General features: G+C 39.9%; 1 protein-coding gene and 1 non-coding gene across 4 annotated transcripts in view; one reads left to right on the top strand and one right to left on the bottom strand.

Moving 5' to 3' along the window:
- The window catches only part of SAMD12 (sterile alpha motif domain containing 12), an 838,974-nt gene that overhangs the window by 36,317 nt on the left and 775,206 nt on the right, over nucleotides 1-27,451 (top strand). The window lies entirely within an intron of this gene.
- On the bottom strand, nucleotides 22,714-22,828 carry LOC126010407 (U5 spliceosomal RNA). The gene has a single exon (XR_007496437.1). It is a non-coding gene; the product is annotated as a U5 spliceosomal RNA (small nuclear RNA).

Below are 27,451 nucleotides of genomic sequence, written 5' to 3'. Positions count from 1 at the left end.
TTCCTAAATCCAGTTAGATTCTGGTCCTAGTTGCCACCTTAGAGAAACATATTCTCAATAGTATCACTCCACAACTGAGGTTATTCCACTATTTGACTTTGACTGATTTTCAGTCCTAAAATATTTAATCATTCCATAATTGTTTTATTCTGGGGTCACATAAATTTGCACATAAAGATGCAAATTTCTGGGTGTTACCTTAGATTTTTGTTTTCCTTTTCACTAATATAATTATCAACTTTGCACAAAAGCCGGCTCCCTGTGTGTGACACCAGGCGGGGAAAATCCGCGAAAGTACACCGGCCCAGTGGGGCCCAACTGTGAAAAACTGTGAGTGTGACCTGTCTATGTCTGTCTACTGTCCTCTTGCGTGAAACTCTTGCGAGTGGGGCAAAAAGAGGCTCCAGAAACCTCGCTCGCCCAGACGCTATTTTCAGGGAGGGACTACAGAGCATGAAAACCGGCTAAGCTTTGCAAAAGCCGGCTCCCTGTGTGTGACACCAGGCAGGGAATATCCGCGAAAGTAAACCGGCCCAGTGGGGCCCAACTGTGAAAAACTCTGAGTGTGACCTGTCTATGTCTGTCTACTGTCCTTTTGCGTGAAACTCTTCCGAGTGGGGCAAAAAGAGGCTCCAGCAGAGCACTTTAGCTCCGCTTCGCTACGCAGCCATGCACTCTTTCTAAGGAAAGAACTCCATTGCAACAAGAAGGAAAAATCACACTAAGAACGGCGCTATATCACAGAAGCAAACATTTCTCTCCGGACTGTTTTCTCTGTTGCATGCTCGGGCCTAAGATTTGACCCAGTGTGAGGCTTCATCCACGGAGGACTCCCCTCCCTTAGAGGCAAGTCAGCCCATCCAGAAAGGGAGGAGCCAGAGGAGTGTGCTGCCTGCATCATATAGACAATAAATACCACCACAACACGTAGAAAAACCCACAATACAAGTGTGACAATGGGGAAACAACGCAGGCCAGCCTCAGACATAGAGAATGAAGATGACAATTCTGAGGACCAAATAATGACCAACCAACTAATCAACATCTCAGATAAGGACTTTAGACTAGCAATATGGAAGATGCTCAACGGACTCCAAGAAACCATGGATCGAGTTGAACAGAACACTAATAAGAACCAAGAAAATATGAAGGCAGAAGTCACAAAACTCCAAACTGAAATAACATGTCAACTAACAGGACTGAAAAACTCAGTAAACGAAGTGAATGACAAAATGGATAAGCTCTGGGACAGGGTATCAGAAGCTGAGAATAGACTTGGTGCTGTGGAAGATGACATACATAACAATTCTATAGAGCAGGAGACATTGGACAAAAAACTTAAAGCAAATGAGCAGACAATGGAAAAATTAGTCAAAGAATGGGAACAGATGAAAATAGAAGTCTATGATAAGATCAACAGAAACAACTTAAGAATCATTGGAGTCCCAGAGACCCAGGAAGAAAATTTCCAGGAAGAATCAACGGTCAAGAACATCATTAAAGAGAAACTTCCAGAGCTAAAGAATATATGTGATCAAATCCTGCATACCCGAAGAGTACCAACCAAAAGAGACCCCAGAAAAACCACCCCAAGGCACATCCTAGTCACAATGACAAATCCCACAGATAGAGACAGAATTCTGAAAACAGCAAGATCAAAAGGGGAAATCACGTTCAAGCAAGCTTCCCTGAGATTTACAGCAGACCTGTCACCAGAAACGCTCAATGCCAGAAAGCAGTGGTGGGATATTGTGACAAGACTGAATGAAATGAATGCTTCACCCAGAATACAATACCCAGCAAAACTCACTTTCCGGTTTGACGGAAGAATACATGGCTTCACAGACAAAAAACAGCTCAGAAACTTCACAGACACAAAACCAGTCTTAAGAGAAAAACTGAAAGACCTAATCTAAGACAAGACTATCCAAAAGATACACCAAATTTTGAAATAAAGATGGCGTTATATCACAGGACAATTCTTTCTCTCAACGTCAATGGACTAAATGCACCAGTCAAGAGACACAGAGTGGCTAAATGGATCAAAAAACTCAATCGAACCTTCTGCTGCCTACAAGAAACGCACCTGAATAGTCAGAACAAACATAGACTCAAAATAAAAGGCTGGAAAAAAATTATCCAAGCAAACAACACCCATAAAAAAGCTGGAGTGGCCATAATAATATCAGATAATGCAAACTTTATGCTCAGGAAGGTTGTAAGGGACAAAGATGGACATTTTATATTAATCAAGGGGTACGTAGAGCAGGAAAAATTCACTCTCCTAAACATATATGCACCGAATGAGGGGCCAGCACAATATTTAATACAACTGTTGACAAATCTGAAAAATAATATCAACAACAACACAATAATTGTGGGGGACCTTAACACCGCTTTGTCAATACTGGATAGGTCAACCAGACTGAAACCCAACAAGAATATACTAGACCTGAGGAGAGAAATGGAAGAAAGAGGCCTAGTGGATATATATAGGACACTCCATCCCCAGAAACCTGGATACACATTCTTCTCCAATGTACATGGGACATTCTCCAGGATAGACTACATGCTGGCACATAAAACATACCTCCATAAGATCAAGAGGATAGAAATTTTGCAGAGTACCTTCGCTGACCACAAGGCTCTGAAATTATTTGTGAACTCCAAAGGGGCTCAGAAGAAACACTTTAACACCTGGAAGTTAAACAGCCTCATGCTCAATAACCAGTGGGTCCAAGATGAAATCAAGGAGGAAATCAAAAGGTTCCTGGAAACAAATGACAATAAAGACAAAAACTATCAGAACTTATGGGACACAGCAAAAGCAGTACTGAGAGGAAAATTTATAGCTTTGTAAGCACACATCAGGAAGGAAGAAGGAGCTTACCTGAGTAGCTTAATGACACAGCTAATAGAACTAGAAATTGCTCAACAAAAGGACCCAAGAATAGGAAGACAGAAGGAAATAACAAAGCTGAGAGCAGAAATCAACGAAGTGGAAACTCAAAAAACAATTCGAAAGATCAACGAAAGCAGAAGTTGGTTCTTTGAAAAAATAAACAAGATTGATAGACCACTGGCAAACCTAACAAAGAAAGGGAGAGAGAGAAACTTGATAACTCGTATCAGGAATGAAAAAGGAGAGGTCACTACTGATATGACAGAGATTCAAAGGGTAATCAGAAACTACTTTGAAAAACGCTATGCCACTAAAAATGAGAACCTGGAAGAAATGGATAAATTCTTGGACTCTTATAATCTTCCACGGTTGAAGGAAGAGGATGTAGCATATCTAAACACCCCCATCACCATTGATGAAATTAAAACAGTAATCAAATGTCTGCCGAAAAACAAAAGCCCAGGTCCAGATGGATTCACTAATGAATTCTATCAAACTTTCCAAGAGGAACTACTACCAATCTTGGCAAGACTCTTTCATGAAATTGAACAAACAGAAACACTTCCAAATAGCTTTTATGAAGCCAACATCACCTTGATAACTAAACCAGACAGAGACGCTACCAAAAAAGAAAATTACAGACCAATATCACTGATGAATGCAGATGCAAAGATCCTCAACAAAATCCTTGCAAATAGGATTCAATGTCTCATTAAAAAGATCATCCACTACGATCAAGTAGGTTTCATCCCAGGAATGCAAGGCTGGTTTAACATCCGTAAATCTATCAACATAATACACAACATCAATAACAAGAAAAATAAAAACCACATGATCATATCAATAGATGCAGAGAAAGCATTTGATAAGGTCCAACACCCATTCATGATCAAAACTCTCAGCAAGATGGGTATGGAGGGAACCTTTCTCAATATAGTGAAGGCCATCTACCACAAGCCAGTGGCAAATATTATCCTCAATGGAGAAAAACTGAAAGCCTTCCCTCTAAATTCTGGCACAAGACAAGGCTGTCCTCTCTCACCACTCCTATTCAACATAGCACTGGAAGTACTTGCTATAGCGATTAGGCAAGAAAAGGATATCAAGGGAATCCAGATAGGAAAGGAAGAAGTCAAGCTCTCACTGTTTGCAGATGACATGATACTCTACTTAGAAAACCCTAAAGACTCTATCAAAAAGCTTCTAGAAACAATAGACTCATATAGCAAGGTGGCAGGCTACAAAATTAACACACAAAAATCAATGGCCTTTCTATACACCAGTAGTAATAAGAATGAAATGGACATTAAGAAAACAACCCCATTCACAATAGTGCCACACAAACTCAAATATCTTGGAATCAACTTGACTAAATATGTGAAGGACCTATACAAAGAAAATTATAAAACTCTGCTCCAAGAAATAAGAGAGGACACACGGAAATGGAAACACATACCCTGCTCATGGATTGGCAGGATTAACATCATCAAAATGTCAATACTCCCCAAGGCATTATACTGATTTAATGCCATCCCTCTAAAGATACCCATGACATTCTTCAAAGAAGTGGATCAGACAGTTTTGAAATTCATTTGGAACAATAAACACCCTCGAATAGCTAAAGCAATCATTGGGAAAAAGAATATGGGAGGAATTACTTTCCCCAACTTTAAACTGTACTACAAAGCAATAGTTATCAAAACAGCATGGTATTGGAATAAGGATAGGTCCTCAGATCAGTGGAATAGGCTTGAATACTCAAAAATGTTCCCCAGACATAAAACCACCTAATTTTTGATAAAGGAGGAGGAAATCCTAAATGGAGCAGGGAAAGCCTCTTCAACAAGTGGTGTTGGCACAATTGGATAGCCACTTGCAAAAAATTAAACTTAGACCCCCAGCTAACATCATGTATGAAGGTAATATCCAAATAGATTAAAGACCTCGATATCAGCCCCAAAACCATAAGATATCTAGAACAGCACATAGGCAAAACACTCCAGGACATTACAGGCATCTTCAAGTAGGAAACTGTACTCTCCAAGCTAGTGAAAGCAGAGATTAACAGATGGGAATATATTAAGCTGAGAAGCTTCTGCACCTCAAAGGAAATAGTGCCCAGTATACAAGAGCCACCCACTGAGTGGGAGAAACTATTCACCCAATACCCATCAGATAAGGGGCTAATCTCCAAAATATACAAGGCACTGACAGAACTTTACAAGAAAAAAACATCTAACCCCATAAAAAAATGGGGAGAAGAAATGAACAGACACTTTGACAAAGAAGAAATACACATGGACAAAAGACACATGAAAAAATGTTCCACATCACTAATCATCAGGGAGATGTAAATCAAAACAACGATGAGATACCACCTCACACCACAGAGAATGGCACACATCACAAAGAATGAGAATAAACAGTGTTCGCTGGGATGTGGAGAGAAAGGAACTCTTATCCACTGCTGGTGGGAATGCCATCTAATTCAACCTTTATGGAAAGCGATATGGAGATTCCTCCAAAAACTGGAAATCGAGCTCCCATACGATCCAGCTATACCACTCCTAGGGATATTCCCTAGGAACAAAAAAATACAATACAAAAACCCCTTCCTTACACCTATATTCATTGCAGCACTATTTACCATAGCAAGACTCTGGAAACAACCAAGATGCCCTTCAACAGACGAATGGCTAAAGAAACTGTGGTACATATACACAATGGAATATTATGCAGCTGTCAGGAGAGATGAAGTCATGAAATTTTCCTATACATGGATGTACACGGAATCTATTATGCTGAGTGAAATAAGTCAGAGAGAGAGAGAGAAAAACGCAGAATGGTCTCACTCATCTATGGGTTTTAAGAAAAATGAAAGACACCCTTGTAATAATAATTTTCAGACACAAAAGAGAAAAGAGCTGGAAGTTCCAGCTCACCTCAGGAAGCTCACCACAAAGAGTGATGAATTTAGTTAGGGAAATAACTACATTTTGAACTGTCCTAATAATGAGAATGTATGAGGAAAATGGAGAGCCTGTCTAGAGTACAGGCGGGGGTCGGGTGTGGCGAAGGGAGACTTGGGACATTGGTGATGGGAATGTTGCACTGGTGATGGTTGGTGTTCTTTACATGACTGAAACCCAAACACAATCATGTATGTAATTAAGGTGTTTAAATAAATTTAAAAAAATAACAAAATCAAATATATATATATATATAATTATCAACTTTGGCCTTTATTATTCTCTAAAAGCCTACTAAACAACTATCTATCCTTGTTGCATCATGCTGTTAGAATTTAGTTTTACTCATTAGTTTGTTTTATTTATGGCTGCTTTTGTATTTAGTGATCAGCTTGGATGCATGTTATAAGCCTGCTGAGCTGGAAGCTTTAACTACTTACTATGCTGGCCTATTTACAGAACACATCATTTCTCCTAACTTAATCCTTCATATCTTTTCCGGAGAACTCCAAAAATTTTAATTTTTTTTACTAATTCCAATCAAAACTCAGATATATTCTGCATGTTACAGTTTTTCATCTTGGAAAATAATTCTTGCTTAAAGTTGTTCAGGAGAATATTGATAAACTCAGGATAATATCACATTATTTATCTAACATGCAAGATTAGATAGATCATCATGCTTAACTGACAAAAGAAATCCCTTCAGATGGCACATCAGGAGAATTCCAAGTCTCTGAAAAACCCATTCAGGCAGGCCTTAGTATAAAGAGACTATATCCTGGTCTGCCTGAGAAGGCTGAGTGTTTCCCTAGTCTTGGGAAACACTGAACTCAGGCTGCTTGTCTTGTGACCTGGACTTCTTTCTTCAGCTTTCTTCTCCTCTCCTCTTTCCTCCCCTCTCTCCCTTTCCTTTTCTTTTCCCCTCTGTCCCTTTTCTCTTCCACTTCCATCTTCCACTTTCCTTTAGCCTTTTTCTTCCTGTCCCTCCCCTCCCTTTTTCTCCCCTTTCCTCCCTTCCTCCTCCCTCCCCTTCCTTCTCCTTTTCTTACCCTCTCCTCACTTCCTTACTCTTATTTTTCCCTCCCCTCCCCTTTCTTTCCTTTATTCACCCCTTACCTCCCCTCCCTTCCATCCCTTTCCCTTTTCTTCCGTTCCCTCCCTTTCCCTTTCTTCCCTCTTCTCCCCTTCCCTCCCTTTCCTCCCCTTCCCTCCCCTTCCTTACCTTCCTTTTTCCTTCCCCTTCTCATTGCTCTATTCTTTTTTCCCCTTGATCTTTGGTTCCTCTTCTTTCTGCCAGACATATTCACACAGCATCTTTCATCTTGATAGGAAACTATGTAGTGCCTGCCTTATATCCTTTTAACTAGGAAGAGCACAAGTATTTTCTCAGTAATTCCCACACACTTGTAGCATCTGAAGAGCAAAGGTCCTGGTGATGAGGAAAGCTGCTGGTTGAAACAAATCATATGCTTGAACTTTAGAATTGAGAATGAGATCCCAATCAAGCGATAGGGTTTGGGAAGAAGGGAAGGCCTTGTCACCAAGCAAACCTGAGGATGTGCAGAATCAGGGTTATGTGAATTGCAGTAAACTAATCAAACTTTACTGAGCATATGATGATCTGTGGCCTAAACAGTCACAGCAGAACTGTCTTTGTGAGTACTTAGAAAAAATAGCAGTCAGTATCACAAGTTGGGGAATGCGTGGCCTTAGTAAGAGGTTCTTACTTTCATTGAAATTATTTGATACTTGGATTCTTTGAAGATGAATGTGGCATCTATCCTACTTAGCCAGATATGACCAAAGGACCATAGTTTAAAAAATTGTGAGAAACTACCTCCTTTTCTACTTTTTTAATCCCTGAGCTTTCTCCTGTGTCCTACTAGTTGGCCTGCTAGTTTCATACAATGGTGTATTATTTAACTAATTTTCACCTGTGACTCCCTTGAATATAGTGGAGTCCATCAGTGAAGGCACATCCTCCTTTATTTTAATCCCACCTCCCGCCTAAGAAGCATTGTTTTAGGTGATTTGAACATGTGTCCATAATGAGCTATTGGGTTCACTTCTTGGCTTTCTTTGCTTGGATAAATGACTTAAGTGCTGGGAGCTTCAATTTCCTCACAACAACAACAGGCCTTTTTAGCCCAGAAGCATTTTGGGTAAAATAAGAATATGTATTAGACTAGAGCCTACCTAGGTGCTTAAGTAGTAGTTTCTTACAGAGATTCTTAATTTTATACAGAAATTTAAGAAAAATAAGATAGCCTAATAATAATACCATAGACAATAGAGATGATGTTCTAAAGGACCAGCCTATGATATGAAGCTTACTACAAAGAGAACTGAGTGCAGTTAGAAAAATAATCACACCAACAACTCTTATGACAATTGTAGTGAGTGGGAAAAATAGAATGCCTCAAGACAGGCAGAGTTGGGGATGGAGGAATATGGTGGGGGGGGGGCATTGGTGGTGGGAATGTTGCACTAGTGAAGGGGTTTATGTTTTTATGACTGAAACCCAACTACAAACATGTTTGTAATCTGGTGCTTAAATAAATATATTAATTAAAAACAAAAATAAATACTAGAAAAAGAAATTTATGAGTTCCTAAGATTGTCATAATAAAATATCAAAGACCAAGAGACTTAAACAGCAGGTTCATATTCTCAACATTTTGGATGCCAGAAGCTCAAAATTCAACAGGTTTGATTTTTCTTGAAACTGTTTTGCTTATGACATGTCCTTGCTATTTTATTGTAATGATACTACTAGTCATTTTGGGTCAGGTTTCATACTTATGAACTTATTTAACCTTAAATTCTTCTTTTTTTTTGAAAACCCAAAACACTTTTTTAAATCTATATTTAAATACCTTGATTACAAATATGATTGTAGTTGGGTTTCAGTCATGTAAAGAACACCCCCCTTCACCAGTGCAACATTACCACCACCAATGTTCCAAATCTCCCTCCTCCCCACCCCACCCCTGCCTGTACTCTAGACAGGCTTTCCACTTCCCTCATTCATTCACATTGTTATGATAGTTCTCAGTGTAGTTATTTCTCTAACTGAACTCACCACTCTTTGTGGTGAGCTTCATGTCCTGAGCTGGACCTTCCAGACCTCCTCTCTTTGTCTCTGAGGATTACCGTATTTATTTGAGTATAATACGCAAAATTTTCTACCAAAAAAAGAAATCAAAGTTTGGGTGCACATTTTAAAAGAGGATTGGCGTGGGGTGGCAGTGGCGGCCGGTCCAATGAGGGCGCAGGCAAATTGTGAGTTCACACTGTGCCTTTTCCGGGCTGCAGCAACGCACTGTATGTGAGGGCAAAGAAAAGAAAAAAACCTCAAGAAATCTGGCCTATCTCTCATGACATCCTGGGTTAAAACATCATGGGAAGACATACCAAAGAAATGATAATCAAGAGTTTTATGAAGACAGGTATCAGCAATAAAATGAATGGCACAGAAGATGACCTGCTGTGGAATTCAGACTCAGAAGGGAAGAAACTGGAGAAAGAGATGTTCCTGCCAACTGAGACACTGAAGAAAAATTAACTCGAGTAGAATGAGAACAACTCTTTAGTGTATCTGATTATTAATCTCACTTTGAAGCATTTTAAATAAATATTGTTACCGGTAATTTTATTTCGGTATTGTGTCTATACCAGTTTACGTTGTCAATAAATGATTTTTATCTTGACTGCACATGGTCAACAACTTATTTTGTCAATTACAATGCTTGGTGTGAAACAAAATTTTATACTGATTTTTTAAATATAATTTTTATTTTGATCATAGTGGTTTACATATTGTTGACAATAATATTTTAGTTAAATATTTACATAACATCAGGGGGGATTCCCATCACCAAATTGTCCTCCCTACACCTCCGTTTTTGTCCTATCTCCTGTATCCTCTTCCCTCACCCCCAGGGCTGCTAGAATATGTGGTCCCCTATGTACCTATCCTACTACATAGTAGTCTTGCACCTGATTGGTCTAGATGCCTCCCTTATTTCCCCCTCTAACTGGAAGGCAGGCCTAGCTAGTTCAATTTGCTTGGTTTTGTTTGAAGAAAAGAAAAGTAGTAAACTGGGGTAAAAGTCTAATACTCCAAAAGTGGGCACAGTCCTTCTAGAGGCTCTTATCATGGATTTGAGGGGTGAAGGATAAAAAGAAGATGAAACATTCCATCAGTACAAAAACAAGTGTCCAGTATCCAGTGAGGACTCCAACAATAATGGTAAGCACCACACATGCACAAAAACAAAAAAAAAACAAAAAAAAAACGCCATGGTTTTGAGATAAGATACATGACATAGCCCATAAAGAAAGAAAAGAAAAGAAGAGAAAAAAATAGGTATAACTGGGGAAAACAGCTTTAATAACCATACCCAAACAGAGAAATTGACCAAAAATCGTTAGGTAAGTAAAAATAATAATAATAATAATAATAATAATAATAATAATAATAATAAATGAAGGTAAAAAATAATGTATAAAAAGTAAACAATGTTTTGTGCTTTTTGTTTGTTTGTTTGTTTTTTCCCTCCTGCCCTGGCACAGTAAATATTGGGGTCATTCAAAAAGGAATTCAGTTGGCCTAAGAGTTATGGGTTTCTCCGTCCTTGGAGTATATTGTCATAGGATCAACTATAGACTCTGTTCAGGATCATTTACTCTCCCGGTGGTCTTTTGTCATGTTTGGAAGACTTCTGTTCTGTCCTGGGTGGTACAATCAGACCTCTGTGTCTAGAGATCTCAGTATCTGCACAGATTCAGGGTTGGGACTTATGATGAAGTCAGTCTCTGTGGTTCAGGAGTTCTGTTCCCTCAGTGTCATTTTAATCCATCTTCTGTGGTTGGTGGTCTTGGTCTTTGCACTGTACTTAGGATGGCACTTAGGATAGTTTCTTTCTTTGTGCTTCCAGAAGCCAGATTCCGTTAAAATTGTCTCTGCTAGACCTTTGGAAGTGGGGATCACGGTTGTTGTGCAGGTTGTAGTTCAAACCCTAGACTAGGGCTTTTTTTATTGGTCCCACGATGTATACCGTCTGGTCATGGTTCTAGCAGCCAGTCATCTGTAAATCACGATCTTGGCTTTTGGATCTACCAAAGGGTGACAAGTCTTCTGATTTTGTCTTATTGTTAGCTGGTAAGGTAGGGTAACCTGCTCTTAGGTCAAGTTGTTCCCATTTTCCTCGTTGTCAGGATATCATATTGGAGCTGGCACTTGTTGGTGACCCTGCCGTATTAAGGCTGTCCTGGCTGGGATTTGTTTCCTGTAGCTGTCGTGGAGAGCTGTGCTGTTTCTATGTCTGGGATCCAGGTTTCAAGGCTGGACGGATGGTATCTAATCACCGGAGGTCTAAGTTGATTCCACATGACATTTTTTCGAGGTAGGAGATATCCCTGTATTGTAAACAACTATGAGTTCCCATCTCTAGTAGATAAGAGCTCTTTTTTGTATGTAAGATTTATCCATTTTTTAATGTGCCTTTGCAGGGGGAAATAGCACTACATTATATTGTCAGTGCATTTGGGGGTGGACAGAGGGGAAAACAGAAACAGGTCACATACCCAGAAAAGGTAACATACATATATATATGAATAAAAATATATGTGTTCACATATGTATATGTAGGACAGACACATTTAAAAAATTAAAAAAAAACGAAATAAAGAAGTATTTAAAGGACCAAAGTGATGCAATAGACTACCTTACATTTGGGGAAAAGCAGGTAAAGAGTGGTGTAATACAGGTCTTATGCTTATGTTGGAAGTACAGTTTTTCCCATTGTCTTTTGGGTTTTTCTTATGGTGTGTGGGTTCCCAGGCACCTTTCCATCACTCTCCCTGACCTTCATCAGATTGGCAAAAGGTTTGCGGCAGGGAGGTCCTGGAAGAGATCTTGCATTGGGGTAACTTTTGGGAGTAAGTCCAGTTTCAAGTAACAGTCCACGTTAGGGGGAGTTGATAGGGAGGGCCACGCAGCATGAGTCTGCAGGGGAGTGGCTGCCTTTTCTTGCAGGAGACGAGGTGTGGGTTTGACTGGGTGTCCCTTCACTTGGGTGCTGGGTACTGGTTCGTTGGGGTAGGAGGTCAATCTTGTTGCCTAATACATTAAGGACTGAGGGTGAAGAGTTTTAATATGGTGGGAGGTCTGGATGGGATTGAGGGGTGGAGGGATAGTTGGATTTCCAGAGGGGGGAAGGGGGAAGGTATATGGAAGGGGTAGGAAGGGAGAAAAGAGAAAATAAATTAGAAAGAAAGGGAGAAGAGAAAAGAAAAAAGTAAAGAATAGAAAAGAAAAAATAAAAAAGAAAGTGGTGAGAAGAGAGGAGAGAATAGCAAGTGAATGCTAGTTTGCTTGAATGTGTTCCATGAATAGAGCAAGTAGTTTGAGTCTGTACGTCGCAGTTACTGCTTTGGTGGTCTGACTGGTCACATGCTTAAATCCCTATAAGAAGGTATAACCTAGAGATAAAGTGTATGTTAAAGAGTTTTCTCGGGGCCATCTTGTAGTGCAAACTAGGTATGGTATCTCGTGTGGTATCCCAAGCTGCCATCTTAGCTTGTCCGCCCTTTGTATCCAAGAACGCCTGTGGACAGAAAAGCTGAGAGGTTATTTTAAATATAGTAAGATAAAGGCATTAATACGTAGTGTTATGGGATGTTTCCATTGGAGTCAGTGGTTTGCCGTGGTATTCTTTACCTGTGTTCCTGTATACGATCTCCAAGGGATTATTGTGGGCCTTTGTTGTAGAAGATTGATTACATACCTGTTCTCTCTATGCTGCTGTTTCTGGTGTTGATGTTTTCTTTGTGGTATAATGTGTAGTCAAGAGTTTGCGTTGTTCCTTTTTCATTTATTTTGGGCACTGTTCCCAGGTATATGTTGACTATTACAGTGTTTGGAGTTTCTACCCTGTTAGACCCTGTTTTTTGATTGTTAAGTATTAGTTGTGTTTGGGATGTATGTTCTATGTGCTTCAGAATAGTGCTACCATTCTGTGTTTATCTTTTGTCTTCTGACTTACTTCGTTTAACATACCATGATCTAGGTCCATCCATGTTGCTGCAAAATCTGTGATTGTATCGTTTCTGACTGCCATGTAATATTCTATTGTGTATAGATACCACATCTTAATGATCCATTCATCTGTTGTTGGACATCGAGGTTGGTTCCAAGATTTGTCTATTATACTGAGTGCTGTGATAAATAGTGGGGTGCACACGTATTTTGGAATGAATGTTCTTCCAACTTGGGGGTATATACCTAGGAGAGCAATTGCTGGGTCAAATGGCAGCTCAATTCTGAGTTCTTTGAGCACTCTCCAGACTGTTCTCCATAGGTGTTGGACTAGGGGGCATTCCCACCAGCAGTGGATGAGAGTTCCCTTCATACCACATCCCCGCCAACAAAGATTGTTCTCAGTATTTTTGATGTGAGCCATCCTCACTGGTGTAAGGTGGTATCTCATTGTTGTCTTGATTTGGATCTCTCTGATGATGAGTGAAGTTGAGCATGTTTTCATGTGTTTGTTGGCCATCCTTCTGTCTTCTTCAGAGAAGTGTCTATTCATTTCATCTCCCCATTTTCTATGGCTTTATTTGATTTTTGGGGGCTCAGATTTCTGAGTGCTTTGTATGTTCTAGATATCAGCCCTTTATCTGATATATTGAGTGAAAAGATTTTTTCCCATTCTGTTTAACTGTCTTCTTGAAAGTAGGGTTTCTTTCGCCATGCAGAAGCTTTTTAGTTTGATGTAGTCCCATTTGTTTATGTTTGATGCTAAAGTTCTTGCCATTGGTGCTCCATTCTCGGAGACCTTTTGGATATATAGGTCTTCTAGTGTTCTGCCTATTTTATTCTCGATAAACTTTATAGATTCGGCTCTTATTTCAAGGTCTTTGATCCATTTTGAGTTGACTTTTGTATAAGGAGTGAGGTATGGGTCGATTTTCACTTTCGTACATGTGGTTTTCAAGTTGTACCAACACCATTTGTTGAATAGGCTTTCTTTGTTCGATTTCAGGTTCTTGCCTCTTTTATCGAATATTAGTTGGCTGTATATCATGGGATTTATGTCTGGGAATTCTGTTCTGACCCACTGGTCTGAAATCCTGTCTTTGTTCCACTATCATGCTGTTTTGATTACTATGGCTTTATAGTATAGTTTCAAGTTAGGTAAGGAGATTCCACCCAGCTTCTTGTTTTTCAGTATGTGTTTGGCTATCCTAGGTCTTTTGTGGTTCCAGATGAATTTTGTGATTGATTGTTCCATTTCTTTAAAGAATTGTGTCTGGATTTGGATTGGGATTGCATTAAATCTATATAGAAGTTTGGGTAGGATAGTCATTTTGACTATGTTAATTCTACCTATCCATGAGCATGGGATGTTCTTCCATTTCTTTAGATCATCTTCAATTTCTTTCTGATGTGTTTTGAAGTTTCCCTGGTATAGGTCTTTCACTTCTCTTGTAAGGTTGATTCCTAGATACTTGATATTTTTTGATACTATCTTAAATGGAATTGTATTTTTAATCTCTCTCTCCTCAACTTCATTGTTTGTATATAGAAACGCTACTGTCTTTTGTGTATTGACTTTGTATCCAGCCACTTTGCTGTATTGGTTAATTGTTTCTAGGAGTTTTACTGTGGAAGGGTTTTCTATGTATGTCATCATATAGTTGGCAAATAGAGATAGCTTGTGTTCCTCTTTCCCAATTTGAATTCCTTTGATTCCCTTCTCTTGTCGGATTGCTATTGCTAGGACTTCTAAGGTTATATTGAATAAGAGTGAAGAGAGTGGACAGCCTTGCCTAGTTCCTGACCTTAGTGGGAATGCTTCTAGTTTCTCGCCATTGAGTATAATGTTGGCTGTAGGCTTTTCATAGATAGCTGTAACTATCTTGAGGAAGGTTCCTTCTAACCCTATTTTGCTGAGTGTCTTTAAAATGAAAGGATGTTGGATTTTGTCAAATACCTTCTCTGCATCTATTGATATGATCATGTGGTTTTTGTCTTTCATGTTGTTGATGTGATGTATAATGTTGATTGATTTCCATATGTTGAACCAACCTTGCATTCCTGGTATGAATCCCACTTGGTCGTGATGTATGATCTTTTTGATGAAGTGCTGAACTCGGTTTGCTAAGATTTTGTTGAGTATCTTCGCATCTATGTTCATTAGTGAGATTGGTCTGTATTTTTCTTTTTTGGTGGTGTCTTTGCCTTCTTTGGGAAAGAGTGTGATATTAGCCTCATAAAAGGAGTTGGGTAGGATTCCTGTTTTTTCTATGGTTTGGAAAAGCCTATGGAAAAGTGGTAGTAAGTCTTCTTGAAATGTTTGATAGAATTCACCTATAAATCCATCTGGGCCTGGGCTTTTGTTCTTAGGGAGTTTTTTAATTACATCTTCAATTTCCTCTGAGGTGATTGGTCTGTTTAGGCTTTCTAGTTCTTCCTTGTCTAGTTTTGGAAGAGGGTGTTTTTCCAAGAATCTGTCGATTTCTACTGGGTTCTCTAGCCTAGTTGAGTATAGTTGTTCATAATATGATCTCATGATATGTTGTATTTCTTGGGGTTCTATTGTAATCTCTCCCCTTTCATTTGTGATCCTACTGATTGGGTGTTTTCCCTCTTTTATTGGTGAGTTTTGCCAGTGGTTTGTCTATCTTGTTTGCTTTTTTCAAAAAAAAAAACAATTCCTGGTCTCATTGATTTTTTCTATTATTTTTTTAGTTTCTATGTTGTTTATTTCTGCTCTGGTTTTTATTATTTCTTGCCTTCTGGTTGTGGTTGCATTTCTCTGTTGCTGTTGTTCCAATTCTTTGAGGTGATCTTTTAAACTGTTGGTTTTGTTGTTTTCCTGTTTATTGACATAGGTCTGTATTGCTGAGTTTCCCCCTAATTACTGCTTTTGCTGTGTCCCATAAATTTTGACATGTAGTCTCTTCATTGTCATTTGTCTCAAGGAATCTTTTTATTTCATCCTTGAGTTGTTCTTTGATCCAGCTGTTGTTGAGCAGCATGTTGTTTAATCTTTAGGTATTAGTTTTTCTCCATTGCTTCTTCTTGACGTCAATTTTGACCTCTGTTGAATAGTGATCTGAAAGGGTACTTCTAATGATCCTTACCTTTGTGGTCTTATATAGGTTGGCTTTGTATCCTAAGACATGGTCTATTCTGGAGAAGGTTCCATGTGGGTTTGAGGAGAATGTGTATTCTGCTTTCTGGGGATGGAGGGCTCTATATAAGTCTATTAGCCCTAAATCTTCTAATTTTTCATTTAGAGCTTTTATTTCTTTGCTATTTTTCTGTTTGGTGGATATGTCCAGTAGTGATAGTGGAGTATTCAGGTCCCCTACTATTATCACATTTCCCTTCATGTGTTTCTCCAGGTTTGCAAGCAGTTGCCTCACATATTTTGCTGACTCTACATTAGGTTCATAGATATTGACCAGGGTTAGTGTTTCTTGATCTGATGTTCCCCTCATCAGTGGGTAGTGGCTCTCTTTGTCTCTGATCACTTTCTTGAGGTTGAATGCAATTTGGTCTGATATAAGAATGGCTGTCCCTGCTCTTTTTCGTTTTCCATTGGCCTGAATAATTACTTTCCATCCTTTTATTCTAAGCCTGTGCTTATCCTGTAGCTGTATGTGTGTTTCTTGCAGACAGCAGAACTTCGGTTTATTTTTCCTAATCCAGTTCTCTACTATGTGTCTTTTAATTGGAGAGTTAAGTCTATTATCATTTAGGGAGATTATTGAGAGAGAGGATTGTTATGCAGTTGTGTTGTGTAGGGTGGTTTTTGTTACAATCGGGGGTTTGGATTGTGTAATTCGTCTCAGAGTAGGTTGTTTAGGATCGGTTTTGTTTGTACAAATAGTTCAAGTTCGTTCTTGTTTGAGAATGTTTTTAGTCTATCCTCCCATATGAATGAAAGTTTTGCTGGGTATTGGACCCTAGGTTGGAAATTTCTTTCATTCAGTCATTTAAATATGTCATTCCACTGTCTTCTTGCTTGAATTATTTCGAATGGGAGATCTGGTTTGATTCTTATGTCCCTACCTTTGTACTTGAGGGTTTTTTTCTCCCTTATTGCTTTAAGGAGTTCCTCTTTCTCTTTTTTTTTTTGTCAATTGGATTACTATTTGTCTTGATGTTGGTTTATTAGGGTCTATTTTATTGGGGACTCTTTTTCCTTCCTGTATTAGCATTGAAGTTTCTTTCCAGAGGGTGGGGAAGTTCTCTTATTATCTCTCTGACTACTTGTTCTTACCCTTTCCCTATTTCCTCTCCTTCTGGTATACCCACAATTCTTAGATTGTTTCTTTTGTCCTTGTTCATTAGATACTGGACTTTTCTTTCCAGTGCTTTGCCTTTTATTTCTTTGTTGGTTTCTTGATCATTTTTTGTTTGCAGTTTTCCTTCGAGTTCTTCAATGTGTTTCTCCAATTCTGTGTTTCTGCTTGTAAGGCTTGTTACTTTGTCTTTTAATTCCTTCACTTCTTTTTGTATGGAATCTCTCATGTTCTTTAACATTTCTTCTTTAATTTGGCTGATTCGTTCGTCCATAGATTTCTCATACTCGGTAGCTAGGGTTTCTTTCATTTTTTTTTTTTTATTAATTCTTGCATTTCCTTCCTCATGGCTGCTTTTAGGTCTTCTTCCCATGGATCTTGCATTTTGGTGGACTTGAAACCTTGCTAGGGTTTGTCTCCATATCTCCAGCTATTGGGATTCTCCTTGATTTACCCATATTTCTTCGTATTTATTGGTGTGCTTTAGAGTGCTGTGCCTTCTAATTTCCGCCTGTTTTGATCCCCTGTGTTGTGGGAATGGGTCCCTTCCCTGAGGGTGGTTCTATAGGGACTTTTGGGTGAGCTCGCTGAGGTTTGGTTCCTCCTGTGCTCTTTATGTGGCCTGGTTAGTTGCTTTGCCCTTTTGTTGGCAGCTAGTGCTGGTCCTCTCTTGACCACAATGGTGGAGGGCACTGTTGAGCCTAGCTCTTTCTCCCCTCCTCTACTACCTGGAAGTCAGCCTTCCTCTTTATTCCTGTCAGCCGGTGCAGTTCTGCTCCTGGCTACACTGGTTGCAGGCACTGTTGAGCCTAACTCTCTGTTCCCTCCCCTATGTGGGAGTCAATGAAGCTCCGCTCCCTCCGAGTTTCCACAGAAGAAATTCCCCCAGTCAAGCCCACCTGGTAGCTGCCCTCAGCCCTTGGGGGGGGGGTTTAGGTCCACTCTGGGGCTCAGGGGGCTAGGTTGCTCTAGGTTACCTAAAGGTCCAGGGGGCAGGCCCAAGCTCACCCAGTCTATTCGTCCCAGCCTGTCCCAGTGGGGCAGGTGACTCTGGCCTGCTAAGTACTAGGGAACTGCCCTCCTCTATCTAAGCTCGGGTCGAGTGGGGTGAACTCTGGGGCCCGGAAAGTGAGGCGGCGGGTGGTGTGGTCTCTGTGCCAGCAGGCTGGCGTGTGCGGAGTTCTCCGAGTGCCCACGTGGAAGGGCTCCAGTGGAATGCACTCACCCTGGGCACCGGCGTGGGGGTCATGAACGCGAGGGTCCCTGCGCCCCAGTTGGAGCAGCTCCAGGCCCCTGCAGTCGCTCTGGGGAGGGGCGCAGAGGTCTCTGAGCGCCCATGTGGGAGGGCCCTAGAGGAACGCACTCACCCTGGGCACCCGCACAGGGTTATAGGCGCAGGGCGTCCCTGTGCCCCAGTTGGAGCAGCTTCGGGCCCCTGCAGTCGCTCTGGGGAGGGGCATGCAAGCTGGTGGGTGCTGAGGTCTCCGGGTGGCCACGTGGGAGGGCCCTAGGGGAACGCACTCAACCTGGGCACCAGCGCGGGGTCACGGGCCTTATACTGATTTTTAATAGAAAATTAGGGGTGTGCATTATGCATGGGTGTGCGTTATACTCAAATAAATACGGTATTGCAAAAATGTCTTTTTTGGTGCTGAAACCCGAGATTGAACCATCTTTTATTTTTATTAAAACCCATAAATGAGTGAGATTATTCTATGTCTATCTCTTTCCCTCTGACTTACTTAACTCAGCATAATAGATTCCATGTGCGTTTATGTATAGGAGTGTTTCATGACTTCATCTCTTCTGACGGCTGCAAAATATTCTATTGTGTATATGTACCACAGTTTTTTTTTCCCCCTCACCCCCACCACAGCTTCTTTAACCATCCATCTGTTGAAGGGCATCTTGGTTATTTCCAGAGTCTGGCTATTGTAAATATCAGGGCAAAGAATATAAGTGTGAGGGAGGGATTTTTGTATTGTAATTTTGTGTTCTTAGGGTATATCCCTAGGAATGGTATAGCTGGATCATATAGGAGCTCAATTTCCAGTTTTTGAAGGAATCTCCATATTGCTTTCTATAAAGGTTGGACTAGATGGCATTCCCAACAGCAGTGAATAAGAATTCCTATATCTCCACATCCCCACCAGCATTGCTTGATCTCATTCTTTATGATGTGTTATGTGTGCCAATCTCTGGCGTAAGATGGTACCTCAGAGTTGTTTTGATTTGCATCTCCCTGATGACTAGTGATATGGAGCATTTTTTCATTTGTATTTCTTCTTTGGCAAAGTGTCTGTTTATTTCTTCTGCCCATTTTTTTGATTAGATGTTTTCTTGTAACGTTCCGTCAGTGTCTTGTATATTTTGGATATTAGCCCCTTATCTGATGGGTATTGGGTGAATAGTACTATGTTGAATAGCAGTGAGAGAGGACAGCCCAGTCTTGTACCAGAATTTAGAGGAAAGGCTTTTAATTTTTCCATTGAGGATGATATTTGCCATTGGCTTGTGGTAGATGCCTTTAGTATATTGAGAAATATTCCTTTCAATCCCATGTTGCTGAGAATTTTTTTTTATCAAGAATGGATTTTGGACCTTATCAAATGCTTTCTCTGCATCTATTGATATGATCGTGTGAGTTTTCTTTTTCTTCTTGTTGATATTGTGTATTATGTTGATAGATTTACGGATGTTAAACCATCCTTGTATTCTTGGGATGAAACCTCCTTGATCTTAGTGAGTGATCTTCTTGATGAGGCATTTGATCCTATTGGCCAGGATTTTGTTGATGATCTTTGCATCTGTGTTCATCAGGGATATTGGTGTGTAATTTTATTTTTTGGCAGTATTTCTGTCTGGTTTTGGTTTCAAGGGGATATTGGCTTCACAAAAGCTATTTGGAAGTATTCTCATTTTTTCAATTTCATGAAAGAGCCTGGCCAGGATTGGTAGTAATTCTTTTTGAAAGGTTTGAAAGAATTCATTAGTGAATCTATCTGGGCCTAGGATTTTGTTTTGGGGCAGACATTTGATTACCATTTTAATTTCCTCAATGATAATGGGGGTGTTTAGATATGCTACATTTTTTGTATTCAACCATGGAAGGTTGTAGGAGTCCAAGAATTTATCCATTTCTTCCAGATTCTCATATTTGGTGGCATAGAATTTCTCAAAGTTGTCTCTGATTACCCTTTTGAATTTATGCAATATCTGTAGTGATCTCCCCCTTTTCATTTCTAATATGGTTTATCAAGTTTATCTTTGTGAGTTTTACCAATGGTCTATCAATCATGTTTATTTTTTCAAAGAACCAACTTCTGCTATCATTGATCTTTTGGATTGTTTTTTGTTTTTTCATTTCATTGATTTCTGCTTTCAGTTTTGTTATTTCCTTCTGTCTCCCTATTTTTGGTTCCCTTTGTTGATCATTTTCTAATTTTATAAACTCCATCATTAGACTATTGAGGTATGCTTCTTCTTTCCTGATGTGTGCTTGCAAAGCTATAAATATTACTTTCAGTAATGCTTTTGTTGTGTCTCATGGATTCTGATAGTTTGTGTTTTCATTGTCATTTGTTTCCAGGAAAGTTCTGTTTTCCTCTTTGATTTTATCTCGGACCCACTGGTTGTTCAGTAGCAGGCTGTTTTTAACAGCAGTTGTTAATGTTCTTCTTCTCTTTCCCTTTGTAGTTCACATATAATTTCAGAGCCTTGTGGTCAGCAAATGTAGCCTTCAAAATTTCTATCCTCTTGATTTTTTGGAGGTAGGGTTTTTTTTGTTTGTTTCTTTTTGGGCCCCACCTGGCGGTGCTCAGAGATTTTCTCCTGGCTGTCTGCTCAGAAATAGCTCCTGGCATGCACAGGGGACCATATGGGACACCAGGATTCGAACCAACCACCTTTGGTCCTGGATCGGCCGCTTGCAAGGCAAATGGTGCTGTGCTATCTCTCCGGGCCTGGAGGTATGTTTTATATGCCATCATGTGGTCTATCCTGGAGAATGATCCATGTACTTGCATGTACATTGGAGAATATGTATCCAGATTTCTGGGGATGGAGTGTCCTATATATATCTACTAGGCCTCTTTCTTCTATTTCTCTTTTCAGGTCCATATATTTTTGTTTGGTTGTGGTTGACCTATCAAGTGTTGACAGGGCTGTGTTCAGGTCTCCCACAATTATTGTATTATTATTGATGTTCTCTTTCAAATTTGTCAATAATTATATTAGATAATTTTCTGGTCTCTCATTGGGTACATATATGTTTAGTAGTGTTATTTCTTCCTGTTTCATATATCTCTTGATTTGTACAAAGTGTCCATCTTTGTCCCTTACAACTTTTCTGAGTCTAAAGTTTGTGTCCTCAGATATTAACATGGCCACCCCAACTTTTTTAAGGGTGTGGTTTGCTTGGATGATTTTTCTCCAGCCTTTGATTTTGAGTCTATGTTTGTTCTGACTATTCAGGTGTGTTTCTTGTAGGCAGCAGAAGTTTGATTTCATCTTTTTGTTCCTCTGTGTCTCTTAACTGGTGCATTTAGGCCATTGACATTGAGCGAGATGATTGTCATGGGATTTAATGTCATCTTTGTGTATAAGTTTGGTGTGTCTGTTGGTCTGTCTTGTCTTAAAGTAAACCTCTCAGTTTTTCCTCTAAGGCTGGTTTTGCATCTAAATTTCTGAGCTGTTGCTTATTGATGTAACTATGTATCCTTCCTTCAAATGTGAATGTGAGTTGGGCTGGGTGCAGTATTCTAGGTGAAGCCTCCATTTCATTCCGTCTTGTCATTATATCCCACCACTGTCTTCTGGCCTTGAGAGTTTCTTGTGACATGTCTGCTGTAAGTCTTAAGGATGCTCCTTTGAATGTAATTTTTCTTTTTGATTTTGTTGCTTTCAGTATTCTATTGCTATCTGTAGGATTCATCATTGTGACTAGGCTGTGTCTTGGGATGCTTTTCTTTGGATCTCTTCTAGCTGGTACTCTTTGGGCATGCAGGATTAGATTTCATGTAGTTTTTAACTCTGGGCATTTCTCTGTGATGATGTCTTTGATCTTTGATTCTTCCTGGGGATCTCCTTCCTGGGCCTCTAGGACTCCAACGATTGTTATGTTTTTTCTGTTGAGTTTATCAAAGATCTATTTTTAGCTGTTCACATTTCTTTTTTTTTTTTTTTTTTTTTTGGTTTTTGGGCCACACCCGGTAACACTCAGGGGTTACTCCTGGCTATGCGCTCAGAAGTCGCTCCTGGCTTGGGGGACCATATGGGACACCGGGGGATCGAACCGCGGTCCGTCCTAGGCTAGCGCAGGCAAGGCAGGCACCTTACCTCTAGCGCCACCGCCCGGCCCCATGGAAACAGGATTCTTTTGCATACTTCAAATAGCCTATGCACAGGCAATACACAGGAGCAGGGAACTTCTGTTGCACAAGATCTTAAGATAAAACTACAACTTTACATCTAAGAAGTATGGTTATATCGTTAAGTCTGTTTTTTCTACCAGGTATTAGTAGCCTTACCGAAGCAAGGCCTCAAAAAATTGGTTACGACTCAGAATTGTTCCTCTCCATGGAAATCTTTAGTAAAAGGCGAAAGATTTATGCGATCTGAAGAGAAACCAGAGTATATTGTTCACATTTCTTGAGTACTTTTTTCATTGTTTTATCATTTGCTTTAAGTTTTTTTTTCTAATTTCATCTGCTAAATGGAGTTGTTCTGCGTTTGATGTTCTGTTCACTGATTCTGTCCTCAGCTGCTACTCCTCTGTTGGAGAGGCTGTCTATTGAGTTTTTCAGTTGAGCTATCATGTTTTTTAGATCTTTTATTTCAGTTTGAGTTTTCTGATTTCTGTCTTGTGTTCTTTTCAGCTAGAGCTATGTGTTGTTGTTTTTTTAATTTCTATGAGGATCCTCCATATTTCTATTCTAAACTCCTTATTTGAGAGGTTAATGAGATGGTTGGTGATTTTGGGGTAATCAGAGTTATCTTCATTCTTTGTGCATTGTGTTTGCCTCTGAGGTTTCCCCATTGTCACACTTGTAGTGCGACTTTTTTCTCCGTGTTGTGGTGGGGTTCATAAGTTAGAAAGAGCACGAGGCCGTGAAGCAAAGCAGAGCCCCATGCTTTTTTGAAGTCTCTAGGAGAGCAATTTTCCTGGGCCCTCTCGGACCATTCATAAGAGGTTCAGGAGAAGTACAATAAAGAAGCACGAACAGGCAACACACTAGTCACACTAGTCTCTTCCAATTGGTAATCACAGAGCATGGCCAGATTCCTCCCGCCTGACTTATCTGCCTGTCTGCAAGTTACCGCTGATAGCCAATTTTCACTCAGGGACTCATTCTTTCTTGGCTTTTTGACCTGTGTAACTCTAGGAAAATGATTTTGCTAGGCTCTTCTTGGCCCACTCAGGAGAGGTTCAGAAGAATACGTAGAGAAACACGCATAGGCGACTTGTGCAGTCTCTCCCAATTGGTAATCACACAGCTGGGCCTGATTCCTCCCGCCTGACTTCACAGACAAAGGGATCTGCCTTTCTGCTAGTTACCACTGATAGCTGATTTTTACTCAGGGACTCAGTCTTCCTTGGCTTTTTTCTTAAATTCTTCTGTTAAAGGATTTAATAGAGTCTTTGGGATTGAGATTTTAACATAAGAACTGTGGGGAAGGGCAGGAGTACAGTGGGCAAGGTGATTGCTTTGCATATGATTGACCAGAGTTCAATTTCTACTACTTTATATGGTTCCTGAGACACTGTCAGGAGTAATTCCTGAGCATGGAGCCAAGAGCAATCCCTGAACACTATCATATGCCACCCTCCAATTCCTAAAAACAATTTGGGAGAGAGGAACACAAGTCTGTCATTAATATATATATATATATATATATATATATATATATATATATATATATATATATATATATATATATATATATATATGCAACTAGGATTCCTTTACAGAGAAAAATGCACACATGAATCTACTATCTTGTCCTATTTCATAGGATTTCAAAGGTCTTTGTTAGGGGCTGGATTATTGATAGCACAGTGGTTAGGGCATAGGCCTTGTGTGAGGCCCACCCAAGTCCAATCCCCAGGATCCCATATGGTCCTGTGAGCCTGCCAGGATTAAACTCTGAGCACTGCTGGGTGTGTGCCTACCCAAAACAAATATGCCTCTTATAAACAAATACCTTAAACAGTTTTACAGAAGAAAGTGATAAGAAAGAATGGCAAGAAAGATATGCATCAAAGAGGATTGTCCCATTCTCATTGTTTTTTCAGTCTTTTTGTTTTGTTTTGGGCCACACCTGGCAGTGCTCCTGTGTTACTCCTAGTTCTGCACTCACAAATCACTCCTGGCAGGATTAGTAGACCATCTGCAGTGCCAAGGGTTGAACCTGGGTCAGCCATATGCAAGATAAATGCTCTACCCTCTTTTATTGCTCTGACCATCACAGACATTTTTTATTTTTATTTATTTCTTTATTTGTTTATTTTTATTTAACCAACTTTATCACATACATGATTGTGTTTGGGTTTCAGTCATGTAAAGAACACCACCCATCACCAGTGCAACATTCCCATCACCAATGTCCCAAATCTCCCTCCTCCCCACCCAACCCCCGCCTGTACTCTAGACAGGCTTTCTATTTCCCTCATACATTCTCATTATTAGGATAGTTCAAAACATAGTTATTTCTCTAACTAAACTCATCCCTGTTTGCGGTGAGCTTCATGAGGTGAGCTGTAACTTTCAGCTCTTTTCTCTTTTGTGACAGACATTTTTTAAATAATAATTTTTTATGTAAGCACCATGATTACAAAAATGTTCATAGTTACGTTTCATTCAGAGAATGTATACTGCCCTTCACTAGTGCAACTTTCCCACCACCAATATCCCCCATTCCTCCCACACCCACAACCTGCCTGTCTCTGGGACAGGTATTCTTCTTCTCTCTCTTTATCTCTTTTCTTTCTGACTTTGTAGTTTGTACTATTGTCAATAAGATGAGGGGTTGCCATGCATATCACTTTTTCTCCTTTCAGCACCTCTTTCTTGTCCAGATTGATCAATTCCAACTATCATTGTCATGGCAGTTGTCACTGCTCTTTGTGGAAAGCTTCAAATTATGGGCTGGTCCCCCTGGCCCTCATCTCCATTGTTTTTTGACATTACACTGTCTTTTTATTCTTATATCTCACAGATGAGTGAGACTGTTCTATGTCTATTGCTCTTCTTCTGATTTATTTTGCTCAGCATAATAATCTCCATGTACATCCCTGTATAGGCAAATATCATGACTTCATTTTTTCCCCAACGATTGCATAATATTCCATTGTATAGATGTACCACAATTTCTTTAGCCACTCATCTGTTGTTGTGTTGTTTCCATATTCTGGTTATTGAAATAGTGCTGTGAGGAACATGAGAGTGCAGAGCACATTATTTATTTATTTTTTTTGTTCCGAGGGTATATCCCTAGGAGTGGTATAGCTGGATCATATGGGAGCTCAATTTCCAGTTTTTTGAAAAATATTATTTTCCAAAAAGGCTGGACTAGATGGCATTCCCACCAGCAGTGAATGAGATTTCTTTCTTCCTGCGTTCACGCCAACTCTGGTTGTTCTTATTCTTTGTGATATGAGCCAGTCTCTGTGATTCTTACTCTCATTACTTGTTTGCTGTTCTTGCATCACACTCTGTGATAAATTATAACTGAATTATGTATCCAAGGACCCTCATCTCATGAATTACAGTTTTGGTTTTATGAGGGAATTAGTAAACACACATTTCATTCAATATTAATATCTGAGTGGCCAATTGATACGTAGGGAGCCAAAGAGATGGAGTGCTACTTGCTAGGGAAGAGACTTAAGATTATGCATTTAGGATGTCCTGCCTGAGGAAATGTTTATGTGGAGGCTTGAATATGGAGTCAGTTGTGCACATGGGGCTGGAGGGTTTATGGCTGATGAAGTGCACCTCGCTTTTATTTTTGTATCAGCTGCCGGAGCCATCTCCTTTGGTACCAGCTGCTTCCCAGATTCAGTTCTCTTTCCTATAGAGCAAGAATGCAGGGTCTTTTCATAAAGGTATGGTTATATTTCTCTGGGTGAAAATGTTCTTCTCTGATCTTGTGTGATAGTGTTGGGCAGGTGTTCAGAGGCACAAGACCCTCAGTTTGAACATCTGTTTCCCTAAATTCTTAGCGGTAGTGCCAGAGTTGAGTCATTCTGTTTTGAGCATTACTTACATTTACCATGTAGAGCTGGGAGTTCATATTGGTGGGGTAGTGAATGCAAAAACAGTTATTATATTATACATGTCTCTGTGGTAGGCACTAACATTTCTAGAGGGAGATCAAACAGGATTTGGGTGGAAGAAAGGTTTTTCTAGAAGCTGCATCCAAAAAGTCCTCAATTGGCCTGAAGATAATGAGAACAATGTTCACATCACATTAAGGTTCCTGTAGGTCTGGCATTCGCCACCCTGTCCTGGACTCTGCATTCAGTTTTCTGCCAGCAGAGACTAGGTTTGTTTCTGGATTTGAAGTTGGGGTGAATTCTGCTCTGAGTATCATTTGGGCATAAAGATTGAAGTGGTTCAGCCCCTGCCCATGCTCTTTCCTATTCACTGATGCGTGAAAAAAAAAAAAAAAGTGTTAAGCAGTGTTAGTTATTTAACTCCTGTACTCATATCATTGAAAGTCATTGCATGGGCTTTACAGCATATAGCCATTATATACCATTATATATCATTGGATGGTATAGTCCACTCTGCTCTGGGGAGAAGGATGAATATTTCTCAGAAAGTAATTTGATCTACCTTAATCTGTGCTGAGTGAAATTCCTGTAGAGGTCTGCCTGTGCTATCAACAGTGATGTCCTTGAACAGTCCTGATTGCAGGAAAGAAGAGGGGAGATTGGGGCCAGAGAGATAGCATGGAGATAAGGCATTTGTCTTGCAAGCAGAAGGTCGATGATTCGAATCCCGGCATCCCATGTTCCCTGAGCCTACCTGGAGCAATTTCTGAGCATAGAACCAGGAGTAGCCGCTGAGTGCTGCCAGGTGTGACCCAGAAACTAAAAAACAAAAAATAAAAACAAAAAAAACGGGGATTATTGAACTAAGTAAACACCAGAATGAAGGTAAGATTCTTATGTAAGGTGAGATGTGTCCATGTTTGTGGACTTTTGGAAGAAGAAAATGTGCTGTAGTCAGGAAGACTTGGTAAAGCTTGAAGA

This window comes from Suncus etruscus, chromosome 5 (assembly GCF_024139225.1).
Source record: "Suncus etruscus isolate mSunEtr1 chromosome 5, mSunEtr1.pri.cur, whole genome shotgun sequence".
Classification (NCBI taxonomy): Eukaryota; Metazoa; Chordata; class Mammalia; order Eulipotyphla; family Soricidae; genus Suncus; species Suncus etruscus.
Note: the sequence above shows the minus strand (reverse complement) of the source record. Positions and strands in the feature narration are given on the sequence as shown.